Genomic DNA, 15,318 nt, shown 5'->3' on the forward strand with positions numbered 1-15,318 from the left:
GCAAATTGCCTCCGGGCGAATGGTAAAGGTAAGCAAAGGTAAAAGGCTGCCACAAACCATCAGGGCCACCGCCATCGCTTGTGAAAATCGTTGATATGCACCGTATTCTCCCTGCGTCTGTGTGTGTGTTGGTGTGCATTTACAAGATGCAGCAACATCAAGAACGGATGAAATGAGGTTCTCTGGTCTTGGTTGCGTATCACGCGATGATGCTGGCAGGGTTGCAACTACATGAGCGCGTTGCAAGATTCTGACCATGGCTGCAATTTTGACAAACTGTCGCCAGTTAATAAGCGGTTGACAGACACACACACAAACACAAACAGAGACGATATTAAGGGCTTTATGGCAAAAGCGTTATCATTGGCAAATTGTATACTTTGTGTAGAGGTATCGTGGTTGCTGTTATAAAGTAGTTCAAGGGGAAAGAGTAGCTTTTTTATTTAAGAACATTTCTTCAGAACGTTAAGTAGAGCTCCCCCGAACAATCGATACAGCAATAACAACAAGTAAGCTTCTTTTTAATCGTTAGTTGTAAAATCAACAAAACCAAAACCAAGAAAGCTTGCAGCATACTTCTTGTAAATGTTAATTATTGGAAACGCTGTTGCAGAGCATTTTTCGCTTTTGCAGCACAGCTTAGGCCGTAGGATAACTATAGACGTGTAGAGTAGTGTGCAAAAATTCACACTTTTGTGTGAATCGGTTTGGCAATACTTCATGGAACAAGCAGCAAGCATTACGTAACCAGTTTGCCAATCAGTCGGCACAATGCTTTGTCCTAAAAGGTATTAAAATCTCTTCCACTATAGCTTGTGACTTTCATAGGTACCTCAAAAATGCCAATAGAAGGCTATTGGAAAAAATCGCGATAAAAGTCTTGATAATTCAGTAACTCAGATTGTTGAATTTCTTTATTTCATTATTTCTATTTCTTCCAAATTAGTGGTGAGAGCTCGGAATTGGTACTACGCTTAATCCAAAATTGGAACTAGGGAATTAGTATTCCGATTCCGATTCTGGAGCCGATTTCGGAACCAATTTCGGAACCAAATCCGATTCCAGAATCGGCTCCGAAGTTAGCATCGGCTCCAGAATTAGAATTGTCACGAAAATCGCAATCAGCTCCGGAATCTGAATCACACTAGGGTTCGGAATTAGAGTCAGTTCTATAATTAAAATCACAGGTTTTAGAAACTGAATCAGTCCCCATGAGAACGGATCGTTTACAAGTAATTTTGGGTTCATGACGGCTATGGATACAATCATAGGTGCATAAGACCCAAGCGCCTGTTATCATGGAGATACCGAATTCAATCAAAATTTGATTCCGAAGCCGATTCTGATTGCGAAACCGACTTCAATTCTGGAGCCGATTCCAGAGCAGTTTCGGGAAACTGATTCCAGACCTTCTATTCGTAATCAATTCCACAAAAAAAAATTGCAGCTAGTTGGAATCGATTCCGACCAAAACTTCATTATTCCCATCGCTATATCAGATAATTATTTTTAAACGTATGGCTAACTTTTCCTGGACTTACTTTTCTCCTCTTAGCAGTTGAGTTCATCATACTCTGTTGTTTACAGAGTAATGACATGTATCTACTAAAAGAAAACTTCGATGATATAAAAAACCATCATAAAACAAAAAAACACTTACAACTTCAAAAAATACATGAACAATGATCTTCAATTGCAGCAAAACCTTAAATTCTATTCTTATTCTCCACACATAAAGTAATCCACTTTTTACATCCAATTATTGTAGGATGCTCAAACTCAGTGCGCCAAACCAAAACGGAGCTCTGTGCCAATTTACGAAACCCCTAAAAGCCTCCAGAGCTGATTACTCTCTACCCAATCTCTCGGTATAAGAAAACCAGATCAATGAATGAGGGGAGACCACCACCACACGATGTCGTACACTCTACACTGGTAGGTAGAAGTGAAGCCCAACGAATTCCGACCACTTCCCGGGTTGAGGAAGCAAACCAGCAGCACCAGCAACATATATATCGGCCCCACCAGCATATCACGTTCCAGGGGAGGGCAGCATCAACCGACAAAATCATACCTTTGTAACAGTGATCATCGTGTGTGTGTGTGTGTGTCAGGGCGAGAAAGTCCGTGCCGAATATGGACTTGACGCTTATTCCGAGAAACTACGGTGGAATGAGGGAAAGAAGTGTGGCCTACACGGTCTACACACCGGGTGCGCCAAACACCGATCACTCTTGCACCCTACTCCTCCCCAAACCCATCCATTTGCTTCTCCAACGGGTCCGCTAGAACAGGTTTTTTCCGTGGGCCCCACCACACGGGACCCACTTCTGGCAGAGCCCGGTCCCAAAGAAGCTCGCATCAGGTGGTGGTGCGTGCGTGTCAGGGTGTCTCTTTTGCCGCATGCTGCCGCTGATACATCTTTCGACGAACCCGACGAAGAACCCGCAGCAAAGGAAAGGAAAATGAGGTCAACCGATACGGCGCTCCCGGTGCTCTGCTTGGGAGGAAGAACTACACTCCAGCTTGCGATCTGTGGAACGTACTGTAAAACACGACAGGACAGTACGACCTCGGACGCACTTAATTTAACGATCACCTGCCGTCCAGCGGTCCAGAATTTCTGCTGGAATTGTTCACTTTGTTGGGCAGAGGAGGAAATAGCTCACCGAGATATGTTTCCGCGCTGTGGCATTCCACGTCCGCAAAAACAACGATCGCAATTTGCGGAACGAACCAACGGCCACAGTACGTCATTTGCTGCGAAAAGCTTCATCCCTTCATGCTGCTACTCCCCTTTGTGTCGGGGCTTCATTTCACCACGGTAACATTTTCACCACGACACAACCCCTGGTGCTTCCTCGACGGATACTCCCTCTTCCAAAGCCATTCAACCGGATCGCGTCTACTCGCGGATAATAAACTGGACCCCCGGTTTTTTTTCTCTACGCACCTTCTTCCTCAGCATAATCTTTCTCTCTTTGGGCACTGGGCTAGGCAGTTTCTTCTTTTTCTTTCGCCGTCTTTGCCTACAATCACAGGTAACAACCCTCACCACTCCCGATTGGCTTATTTATGGCTCTAAGGTTGCTTTCTCCACCATCTCCAGCTGCAATGGAGCATCATATTTGGCATCGTTGTGACTTCCTAGTTCCTGGGCGGTGTGCGTTTCACCTCGTGGCAGCGACGCAGCGCTTCTTGCCAAGGAACTCTGTGGACGACTGTGGCCAGTAACAAGAAGTGCATTATGCAACAACACCTTCGCAGCACACTGCGGCCCGCAAGCTCGGATGATGAAAAGTGAACCTAGGCACTAGCTGAAATTTAATCTACCAGAGCTGCACACTTCGGTGCTGCACGCTACAGTGCTCACACACACCAACACTTTCAGGCTTTCTGGCGGTCACCTTTCGCCGGATCGATCTCGTGAGCGTTCTTCTTCGATGCTCTTCGAAGAGACGGACGAAATGGAGCCATGTTTAGAGGGAATCTTGCTAGCACAGACACAATTACCTAGTTTCGTGTTAGGTGTACCCTGGAAGTTTGACTGGAGGTGGTGCCCCATTTCGTTCTTTGCAGAGATTAAGCCACACGTTATGAGCTAGAAGCTTCTATGTCTGAAACAGCGCGTGAGCAGCTAGCGCCTAGCGCATTTTATTCCACTAATTGGTTAGCACACCGCTGAGCGAGAATGCTCGAAAAGTTATGGTGCTACACGGTTGGGTGGATATGATGAGTTTGTTCATGGAGGCGAAGACTCTTCCCAGCCTGAAACTCAAGAGAGATGAGTTGGCAAATAAAAAAAAACACAAGAAAGGGAATTAAATATGTGAGATACAAAATCTGAAGTCTAGCTTGGTTCATTGACATAACTTCAAAGGTACAGCCGAATACTGATTTCGTAGGGAGTGGAATACTAATCAAAATACAGGTAACACATGTCCAAAATGTATTCCCCAAGTAAGACCTACAACAATGCCCTTCACAAGATTGAACCAGTTTTCGATCATTAGTCATTTTGAAAATGGTTGACATTGCTGATGTTCTCACGGCAATTGTCATTCTAAATCAACAGATACATCTTATTTACTATGTTGGAACATCACAGTCTGTTCAAGCTACCTGCTTAATGAGGCAGCCTGGACCTTCCGGAATCATTTTGATTACATTTAAAACAATACAAAGAATCGAAAAATTCTTCAATATCTTTGTTGCTCTTAAGGAACGCTTACTCTATGCGCTATTTCTAAGGACCTACTTCTTGTACCTATCAAATGAAGTTCCAGGCTTTTTGAATTTAGTTCATGCCTGGAGTCTCTTGTGAAATTCGAATCTACAGATGTTACTAACATACATGTTACTAACCACTTAAAAACCCCAATATCTTCAGGCATTGATACAAACCTGATATCAATTCCAAATGGAAATCTTGTCGGATATAAAAATGGAAACATTCCAATTCTTGGAGCGTCGTAAACCAACGTCATCGACTAGCAAATTCTCCTAACAACAGAAATAAGGTCGTCAATTTCTGACAACATTTAAAGCACCAGGGCTTAGGCATTTTCAATAAACAGTCCATATGAGAGGTTAATGCAAACAGGCATTGATCTAAGTTTAGGTTTGAAGGAGCTTTGCCTATCTGCTCATTTGATGAGAATTATTAATTCTCCAATTGCACAATGTCTTATAAGCTCTCAATTCCCTCTCGTTTCTCTTAGTGATTACTTACAGCCATACAAAAACTATTGGTACAGGAACAGGTTTTCGTGGTTGACGTGCAAAACTAAATAAACAAATTATCTCCCACAAACAAACCACTCAACCAGTGTCACCCTGACCTCTGATGAATCATTCCCAGCCAACCCCGGAATGGGACACGGTTCAATGTAGCTCAACACACATTCAAACAACCCCAACCTTTCCATCTTGAGATGAATATTCAATAACTGCTCGACAGTCCCATCCAGAACACAGTCTCAATCGCACCGACTTCTTTCTGGTTATGGTGCGCTTAAAGCACCACAATGCATAAATCGAACAGATTACTCGCCGGGTCAGATAAACGGCAATCCGATTATCCTAACACGACCGCACAATGACATCACCGTGATGTCCCCAAAAACCAAAGCAAAACGCGAAACACATTTCAACTGTCAATCTGGTGACGGTGGCAACACACAAACACATATTTCGGCAAGATACTGCAACGCTTCACTTGCACGACGACGTGTCGTAATAAGTCGTTGACGTTGACTAACCAAGCACCTCCTCTGACTTCCAACGGCGTTAACAAAATTGCACAATGTAAATTTTAAAGTTTTACCGACGCTCTTAAAACACAAACACATCGATCGGGCACGGAGAATGATTGTTCAACGCCAGCGCGCACGATCACGATCGACGATAAACAAATAGTTTGGCTAATCTTTTCACTTCACCCTTCCTGCTTCAATTTTTCGGTTCAGGAGATCGGTTCCTTCGTCCAATCCAGAAGGAGGCAAATTTGATTGCACCCGACACACATTGCGGAGCGGAGGTTCGCGCCGAGTGCGATAATCGTGATCCGTGATCCAAAACCGGGCGCGCACACACAATTGAAATTCGATCGGCGTGCAGCAGCACCGTGTGTAGGACACAGAGGACCCAGCTGCACACGGTGAAGGCTGTAATTCTACCCTTACTGGAGTTTTTTTTTTGCGAAACTGGAGTCCTTCACCGTCAACTACTGCCCGCGGTGGGGGTGTATCGAATGTCGCTGCAAGCGCCACAAGCACCCCAAGCGTTGCCACTGCGGGTTTGTCGCTCACCCAAAGCCCAAGTAGGAGACCCGAAACCCAGAGAAAACAAAAATAAAACCACACCTCAACAAGTATATGCCGGGCGCATATTAACAAGCCAGTGAAGTGGTCGCAGCAGTCTACCAGTAAAGGGCACACACTAACTAAAACTGCATCGTAACGGAATCAGTTTTAAAACGCGGTGCGGTGCGCGAGTTCTGCGGCCGGTCGGTCGGTCAAGGGATGGGAATTAACATTCTTACCTCAGCGCTTTAGCGGTGTCTCACATCATCAGCGAGCGAGAGATGAGTCAACGCAGGTGCCCCGTCAAAGCTAGGAATGACGCCAGCAGAAGGCAGAGCAAAAAAAAAAGGTTAAGTGCCCGCGGACTGTGGTGTGCTAAATGTCGTTTGGTGTGGAGTGGGGCGAACCGTGATGGTTGTAAAAAGCTGTACCAACTACCGATGTACATGATGGAGACGCTGCCGCAACACTGCACACAAGCCGAATGAGGGTCAAGAAGTTGAAATTACACTTTCCGGAATGTGCGAATAAAGATAAATGCGCGCGTTGGTTTTTGGTGTGGTTTCATGTTCAGTGACAATGGAAAAGCGGAGGAGCCGGGTGGTAGTTTTATGGTTTCTTGGTTACATACTGTGTGACAATATTTTCATTTAGTTGCTGCCTTATTTGTACTAAAAGAGTACTTCTTTAACGGATAATGGATCATGTTAAAACCTTTTTTTTCTTCAGAATTAGCATCTGGAGCTAAAAAAAATCAAAAATGTTTTATGTAAGACCCATTTTTCTGCTAATCGAACCTATGATTTAGTATGTATTGACCCTTTCAAATGGCCCAAATGAGCTGGTTTTAAATAGGGTTTAGTTTCTTATCTTATTTGTGGCAAAGCAAGCATTGTCGGTACAGGCCTGTCCTAAACCTCTAATGAGCCTGGCAATCTATGACTTGTATAAGAGGACTCAGTCGGTACGAGGCTACAGATCGATTCTACAGATTGTATCAACCTATAGGTTGATGCTATCCTATCCTTATAGCATCTAAAGCTAACATATTCCAATAAATACATTTTGTCAACTTTTCGAAGGAACCTACATCATTTAACTCCTTTAAAAATTACAGTTTTCTGGATATAAACTTCTCGCCAACTGGACTAAACGAAAGTAAGACGATCGGATTTTGGCACAAACAATCATTGAAATTCATGAAGAATCAATCAATTTCATTCAAATAGAACACTAACTTAATAAACATCCTTATGGCAAGGCAATGACCTACATAGCCATACTGGCTGTAACAGGGATACTGCTCTTATTTCAGATATCTTGACAGGCAACTTGCTGGACGTTAAGTCCTAAGAAAAGACTTGCAATACAAATTACATGCTTTGGTTGCAAAAGATAAATCTTTTGGATATCGAAACTATTTCGAATAAATAGAAGAATCTTGGCAAGATATTAGACACATTCCAGTTCTACGTAATTCAACAGCGCTACGAGTGAAAGTACGGTTCAATTCTTAGTGTAAACGTTATGCAGATTAGTGGTGGGAGCTCGGAATCGGACCTACCTGATTCCGATTCCGTGTTCGGAATCAATTCCGGAGCCGATTCCGATGCTGGAATCGATTCCGATTCCGGAGCCGATTCCGGAGCCGATTCCGGAGCCGATTCCGGAGCCGATCCCGGAGCCGATTCCGGAGCCGATTCCGGAGCCGATTCCGGAGCCGATTCCGGAGCCGATTCCGGAGCCAATTCCGGAGCCAATTCCGGAGAAGATTCTGGAGCCGATTCCGGAGCCGATACCGAAGTTGGCTCCGGAGCCGATTCCGGAGTTGGCTCCGGAGCCGATTCCGGTGTTGACTCCGGAGCGAAATCAGTCCGGGAATCTCCATGAGAATGGATCTTTTACAAGTAAATTTGGATTTTTGCGGTTATCAATAAGTAGTATTTCGCTTCGATTTCAAAACCGATTCCGGAGTCGATTCCGGAGTCGATTCCGGAACCGACTCCGATTCCGGAACCGACTCCGATTCCGGAACCGATTCCGGAGTCGATTCCGGAACCGATTCCTATTCCGGAGCCGATTCCGAAGTTGATTCCGGAACCGATTCCTATTCCGGAGCCGATTCCGGAGTCGATTCCGGAACCGATTCCGGAATCATCTCTGGAGCCGATTCCGGAGTCGATTCCGATTCCGGAGCCGATTCCGGAATCGATTCCGGAAACTGATTCCGGACCTACTATCCGGAATCGATTCCAGAAAACTGCGGAGCTAGCCGGAATCGATTCCGACAAAAACTTCATTTTTCCCATCACTAATGCAGATATCTAATAAAGCTAACCAAAAGACCTAGAAGACCTATCCTCGATCATTGAAGCAGACCTAAGAATTCATGTAAATTGAATTAATCAGAAATAACTTTTTCGTAAACATTATCATACCTAATTAAAATAGAACAAAAACAAGGTAAGTTGTTCCAAAACAGCAATTCTTTATAGGTTGCGATTTTCGTACCCACAGCTACCAAGTCTCTAATAATCCAGGCGAGTCCTTTAGAATATATAACCTTTTTTTCCATTCAAAATGTGTATTTTATCTCAATCTTTCCATCTTTCCAAAATAAATGTTTATATCAATCAATCAAAATATCCATCAAGTATGTATCAATGCTACAATGCTATGTAATTCAAACATTTTAGGCTCTAATACTGATTCTTTTCACAATTTGAACTCTCAAACGCTTAACCACTTACACAATTTAAGAATGGCAAATTCTTTAGTGAATTTACATAACATTTTCTCAGCAGATGTTTTGTAGATCATCAATACAAATCCTAGAAAATTATGAAATATGTATTACACGACACCATTTCTTCCACCAATTCCACCGGCAAAACTGTCTCCAGCACAGTCGGAAGCATTCGGAACGCACCCTTTTCCCCCATTTCCAAATCAATTAGCGCATTCCAATCGCAGAAGCTCATCCGCATCAGTCCCGGCTCGAACCCCTTGCTCCCGTCGGCACTCAAGCCAAAAGACTCGCCAAGAAACACAGATAAAATAAACACCAACAATTATCAGTCATTCGCGAGCTACACTAATGCCTCCAAGGTGCTGGCACGGTCAGAGACAAAGAGACAGATAGAGAGAGAGAGAGAGAGTCGAAGTGAGCAATTATTAGAAGAAGTACCCATTGGGCAGAATTGAATGAACATTGCGCACTGCAATTTCTTTCCGTGTCGAGGGGGACAAACAAATTCTCCCTTCCACTTCCACTCTGACATTAAACGAAAACCAGGCAGAGAGGAGAGAGAATAAAAGCTACTTACTTCTTTGCGCAATTAGCGCACACCAGAACCGGGCAGTTTATGATTTCAAAAAACAAACAAACTGCCTTCCCTTCCGATGCTAGCCAGCCCTCAGAGCGCATCGGTGTGTCCGTACCGGGAATGTAATGGTTAACCGTGAAAGGTGAAAGCACTGTCACGAAACTCAAAGTCACCGTCCCGGTGTGCCCGAACGGGCACCGCATTTGTTTACGATCGCGAGGTGAAAGATGTCGCCTGCCGGTGAGACATTTCGAGCTCTGGTGTCGCGGTGTGGGTTTTGTGCGGTTGCTCCGATTTTTAGTGTGTTTTTCCCCCCTCCTTCTACTCGCCCATAATCGTTCTCCTTTGCCCGCCAGCACGCTGATGGGAAAGGGTTTTGCTAGCAGTTCTCGGAATCTATCAAACTTACATCTGTGAACGCTAACGCACGTGATGACAAACGTGGCTTGCTCGAAGCGCTAAATGTTGTTTGTTCGTTACTGTAATCGTTTGCCATCATCCCTCCCCCTAGAGCCATATCTTCCCGTGTATTACGGTAAAGTGGACCAAATGAGAGGAAAAATGAGCCTTTGCCATGTTGCGTGAAAGGGATCCGATTTGTGGTTGAAATTGTTTAACTCTTCTTGCAGATTTAAATTTACCACCAAGCAAGCACTACTTTCTTTTTCATTCGCCGTTTTTCCCCCCCGAAAACAAACCCTCTCGAAAACACTTAAGCAACAATGGCCCTTTTTCTTTAGATTTAAATTATCCATTTAAAACTGGTCCTGCTCCAACCACTTACCGATTGATCGGGTCCGGAAATCAACTTTCTTCCAGGATTGCACACAGACTCCGAAACGACTTCGCTGATAATTGGCGTGTTTCGTGCGGCTGGCGAAAATAAAAGGCGAATTTTATTCAACCAACTGCCACTCACTGAATGATCTTTCTTTTATTTCTTTCCTCTTATTTTCGACCGGTAGTAAATCCGTTTGGCTATTCCGAAATCGAGCTGTTTTGAACGATCAGCACACACGCTCACTCACTAACTACACACTACGGTGACAGCACAACAACAACAATAACAACAACAAAAAACAACAAAATGGCACCTTCTTCCTTCTGGGAGAAGGGCGCAAGATTATTTTTCCCACAACGGAAAGGGAAAAGGGTAATTTTGGGGACGTGTTTTTTTATTTTCTTTCACGTCACCTGCTCATTCAAACAACACAAAAATGCACACATACACACACATATACACACACACAAATACACAGTTAAACCTTTCTACGCAATGGAGAGCCTTCTATACACTTTTTGCCCTCCTTTTTTCGTATGCACTCACGTAGTAGATTATGGTTTGATGATTAGACCGCCAGCACTTTCTTCGATTTTGCCAGCAAATTTTTAATTCTTATTTCTCGTCGTTTTGTTTTGATTGTTTTCACTCGCTTGCCTCACAAAGCTACAAAAAGAGGGAAAAAAAATATTTGCAAAATAATAGAATCCGCTAGTTACAATACTTTTTCCGCGGCGTCGATCCAACAGTACAGAATGATAAGCTTATCGCGTGCGTTCCTTGTAGAGCAGGTGCTAGGAAGAGCAGAGCGATATGCGCCTCGGGCTGATGTTTGTTTGTATTGGTTTTGTATCCATTTTTGGGCCAGCATCACTTTATTTCACACCGGAAAAATTTGATCGTACTTGATCGGACAACGGAAGAAACCCAATTAATGCAAAGAATTTAAGTTTGAGACTTTCAATTGAATTGACAACATGTAAACAACACTTTTTTGTAACAAATTGCGTCATTACGATGGCACTAAATTGTAAATCATGTCAGCTAACTTCAAACGAACAATTCGTAACAACAATTCGTTGATACAAAAATACTCCACACACACTAACGACTCCAGCACATATCGCCTCCTCTGTTTTGGCATTTGCCGCGAGCTGCTTCAAGCCTCGAAATTATGCACTCACGCCCGCGCAGGTTTTGCAAACGATCGAACGAACGAACCCAGCGTAGCGGGGAAACAGAAGTAATACACAACAAGCGTTATGGAGCGCTACCCTGGCGCCACCAACCAAACTTAGAGCACGCACCGCTTTCCGCGAACTAACAAAAGCTACTGACAGGTAGATCGGTTCGGCGAAAGGCCGTGCCCGCTTACACGATCATGGCCGCATACGCTCGCGAGCAAGTCAAAACAAGCGGGCACGACGATCACCACTACAGGCGCGTGCGCTACACACGTGCAGTGCTGCTGCTCTCGCCGAGCTGGGCAGCTCTCTCCCGGCCGGCTCCGGGATGCGATGAGAGCACAACTGGCTGCTGCGATGTTTTGCTCTGCACTCTGGGTGACGGGTGGGGAAGGGTGTTCTCTGTGTTGCGGCTGTTGGGGGCTTTTCTTTTCGGAGCCAAAATGGTTTCGGGCACTATGGGAATGAATGATGCAAATATAAAGATTTCTTTTTGTTAGATTTATTTTATTTACAAAGTAACTATTTTAACTTATTTAAAGCGGATTCTTAAGCCATAGAAAATAATTCACAATCAATTCAGTAATCAAGGACGAACGAGTCGTCGAAGCCTATCGCTAATATACTATACCAATGTACTAATATCCTATAGAACTATATAGATATTTATTGCAAGAATTTAAAAACAAGCAGTAAACTGTCAATTTTGGGCTTCAAATTGAGTCAAATTGGACAGGCCTGGTGGTACAGTCGATAACTCGTACGACGTAACAACATGCCCATGACCCATGACGGAGTTCAAGTCCCGAATAGACCGTGCCCCCATACGTAGGACTGACTTATCTTGCTATGGTAACAATAAGTCACTGAAAGCCAAGCTCACGTCACTAGTGGGTACAGGCAGACCGACAGCGGTTGTTGTGCCAAAGAAGAAGAAGAAGAAGAAGCAGTCAATTCAATTTGATTCTCTCCTAACATAATACGAAAGAAGGAAGACGTTGAAATGGAACAGGTAAAATGAGCTTTGACAGCATTTGATATCAAAATTAAATTAAAATAATAAAATCAATCCATTTGGGTCCTAAAATACATGATCCTTTCTGATATTGAACTCATCAGCATTTTTTTAAACAATTTATCCCTAGAATATCCGGGACTGCTAACGATATGTTAACCTGTTTTGAGTCTTTTACTTATGATGACATTTATTTTGTTTTTTATTAAATATTTATTAAATTCGTTTTCTAATCAATTTATTAATTTATCAATTGATTTACGTTATTATTCTTAAATCTATTAACTTATTTCATATATTTGCCCTGCATACCTGATCTGACCCCAAAACATTGAACTATTTTCAATTTAAAAACCAAACTAAACTCAAATTCTTTCGAAATTCCGATTTTTATCATCAAAAGGTTTATTTTAAACGAAAAAGTGGAAATGAAGCAATTTAAATGTTTCAACCCTATTCTGAATATTTTTTGTTTTGTTTTTTAAAACTTTCTATATTATTGCTTTATCTATTCACGACCATGACATTTTTAATTTACCTTCGAAAATGCCTATAGAATTATTTTGTGCATGTCTCCATAAAAGTTGTTTTTTATAATTTATTCGTTCACACGTTTGATACCTTGGACATACGTTATATTTTTATTTTATTTTTATTCTGTCATTAAAAGTATCAATTCCATAATTATTTAATAACCAATATTTCCCTTCGTCGTCAAAGGGTTAAGTCAGTAGTTTCTTCAAAGTAGTGAAACATAAATAAAAATAAATTTAAAAAATATTTCAAACTCTTCCACAATATAAAGAAATCTCATTTCTTCCATAGTGCAAGCAAGGGTAGTGATAGTTTTGTTACCTCCACAAACATGAAAACAATCTCAAGAGAGTAGTTTAGCTGTGCGCGAGAGAGTAAAAAGCAAGCTTTACGAGAGATCTCCAGTGGGACTGACACTGATCTCAACACTAATCGTACCGTGGAAGCAAACGGAACGGATCAGGGCTCAGCATCAGAATTTCAAATGCTGATCGAAGGGGAATCAAAATATATATAAAAAAAAGGTTAAAACAACTAGCTTGATTGGTTTAATTCCCTTCCGTAATTAACACATCGCTTGCTACTGGTTTGTAAAATTACCTTCCCTTGCCGATTGTAAGCGCGGGCGATTGGCTGCATTCTACAACTGCCGGTAATTTAAAGGGATTCCTTCACCGTGTTGTTCCAATCATCCCTGCAATATAAACGGGTGAAGCAATTATTCTCGTTTACTGCCCACCCTGCCCTGTCTACCAGAAACAATTCGATCAGCCAAATGAGAGCAGTTCAATTGCCTTCACCGTGCGGCGATCTAATCTAGGTTGGATGGATCGGCTGGGAGAGATACTGGGTACCACTTTTAGGCCGGTACGTGCGCCTTTTACTTTTCCACCGCGAGTGATTGTCAAGTGACGTCCTGATGCATTTCCTACGTGGCTGACTATGCCTGCAATTTGGTATATTTTTTATTACGAAATTGTATATTTTTAGATACAAATCAATTAGAGCTTCATTAAACGATTGCAGACCTGCTTTTAATTGTGTGTTAATCATTTATCCTGTCTTTTCATGCCGAATAATTCATCCCACAAGTTCAATACCCGTTTATCTAAGCTTACTACATCGAGCTGCTTTATGTTGCTTTGAAGGCAACACAACGAACGCGGCAAATAAATAAACTTCCATATTTCGCAATCTGTTATTTATCCCTCGCACCCATTTACCTAATCACATAATGCATCAGCGTTACACACCTTCCACGCCTCAATAACCGATCGCGAAAAAATAAATAAAACGTCCCATGCCCACACGACCGAACAAGGCGCCAGCCATCAACGTGGTTGCCCACGCTGGCCTTAAAATGCAGCCCGTACAGCAGGTGCGAAAAGAGGAACCAACAGCACACCAAAATAGTAGCAAAACTAACTACACATGGCAGGCAACCTCTGGGCTGGGAGCAAAAGTGAATGTCGTCTGCGGCACGAAATCATGCACCGAGCGAAGCGGCTGAGTGCAATTTCGTTTCCTTGCGCAGACAGGTGACGCTTTGCCTTCGCAAACAGTGACAACGAAACGTGTGCTGTCGCGCCGTGATCGAAGTTAAAATGCGAAAAAAAAAAAACAAAAAAGCTCTGCCCTCCAAATGTCGGCAAGGTTTTAGGGAAGGTTATGCAGAAGCTAAATAAAAATTTGCAGGCAAAAATTGATAAAAATGTCAATCCCGATAGCGCCAGTCCAAGTAGATGGCGTCTTCTTTCAACACTGTCGCAGTAAAGCACGCCGAACTGGGCTGAACAGCTGCCGCACTCTAATTAACTCTCTTCCTAAACGCACCGATCGCACAGAAATGCATCCTTATCCCTCTCCGGCTGTCAGCTGCTAAAGCTGCGCGTAAAATGCACCTACTGCCCTACTACTACAGCAACTTCAACGCCCGGTCACATCAAATACATTCCAACCGTCTCGTCTAGCCGGACTTGAGCCGAGGTCTGACCTAGAAGCTGGGCCCGTGATTCCAGTGGATGAGGTCGGCGCGCCTCATTTAAACCGCAATTAGTTATAAATAAATCGGGAATAAAAACCAGTGTCACTCACCAGGAGTTGTTCAGGTCGCTCCGAATCGGAACAAAAACCCCTTCGGAAAATCTAGCTTTAAACTGCCCTTTTTCCTACCCTCGCAGCCACAACATTCGGCTGTCGCATTTGCAACGATTTGAAACAAAAACGACTACAATGCCGCTGCAAGCGACGAACCCGGCTGCGGGATTTGTCGGGTCGGACCCCGCTCCACCGTGCTTGGAGTGGGACCGGATTTATTTTCTCTATCGCCCGGTTTTCCCTCCCCGGGTGCTTCTTCTTCTTGCGGGTGCGCCCATCATGCTTCATCAGCCACAACGAGCCCATAGCTCAACGCGTTCGTCGTATTGTCTCTCGCACGTTCGCCGCATCGATCGCTTGAGAAGGGCACATTGTGGGAAGGGAGCCTTTTTAGCTTTCCTACCAGCACCACTCCTGGATGGCACATTTTTCCATCTTCTGCATCATACTCTACAACACAGCGAGAGAGTGAGAGAACGACAGCAAGAGAGCAAGGAGTCAATTCTTTCCACGTAATCATTACGTGTTACTTCATCGCACTGCTTCGCCGACTGGATTTTCATCCACACCGGCCCAT

The 15,318-nt window shown here is 43.5% G+C and overlaps 1 protein-coding gene across 2 annotated transcripts in view; it reads right to left on the reverse strand.

Annotated features, from left to right (window-relative positions):
• LOC120959893 (uncharacterized) overlaps nt 1–10,587 on the reverse strand; it is a 217,608-nt gene extending 207,021 nt beyond the window's left edge. For both annotated transcript variants that reach the window (XM_049609606.1, XM_049609605.1), the window contains exon 1: nt 9,915–10,587. The gene's annotated coding sequence lies outside the window, so the exon portion shown is untranslated. The remainder of the gene's footprint in view (nt 1–9,914) is intronic.
• Between the last annotated feature and the right edge of the window lie 4,731 nt (nt 10,588–15,318).

This window comes from Anopheles coluzzii, chromosome 3 (assembly GCF_943734685.1).
Source record: "Anopheles coluzzii chromosome 3, AcolN3, whole genome shotgun sequence".
Lineage (NCBI taxonomy): Eukaryota > Metazoa > Arthropoda > Insecta > Diptera > Culicidae > Anopheles > Anopheles coluzzii.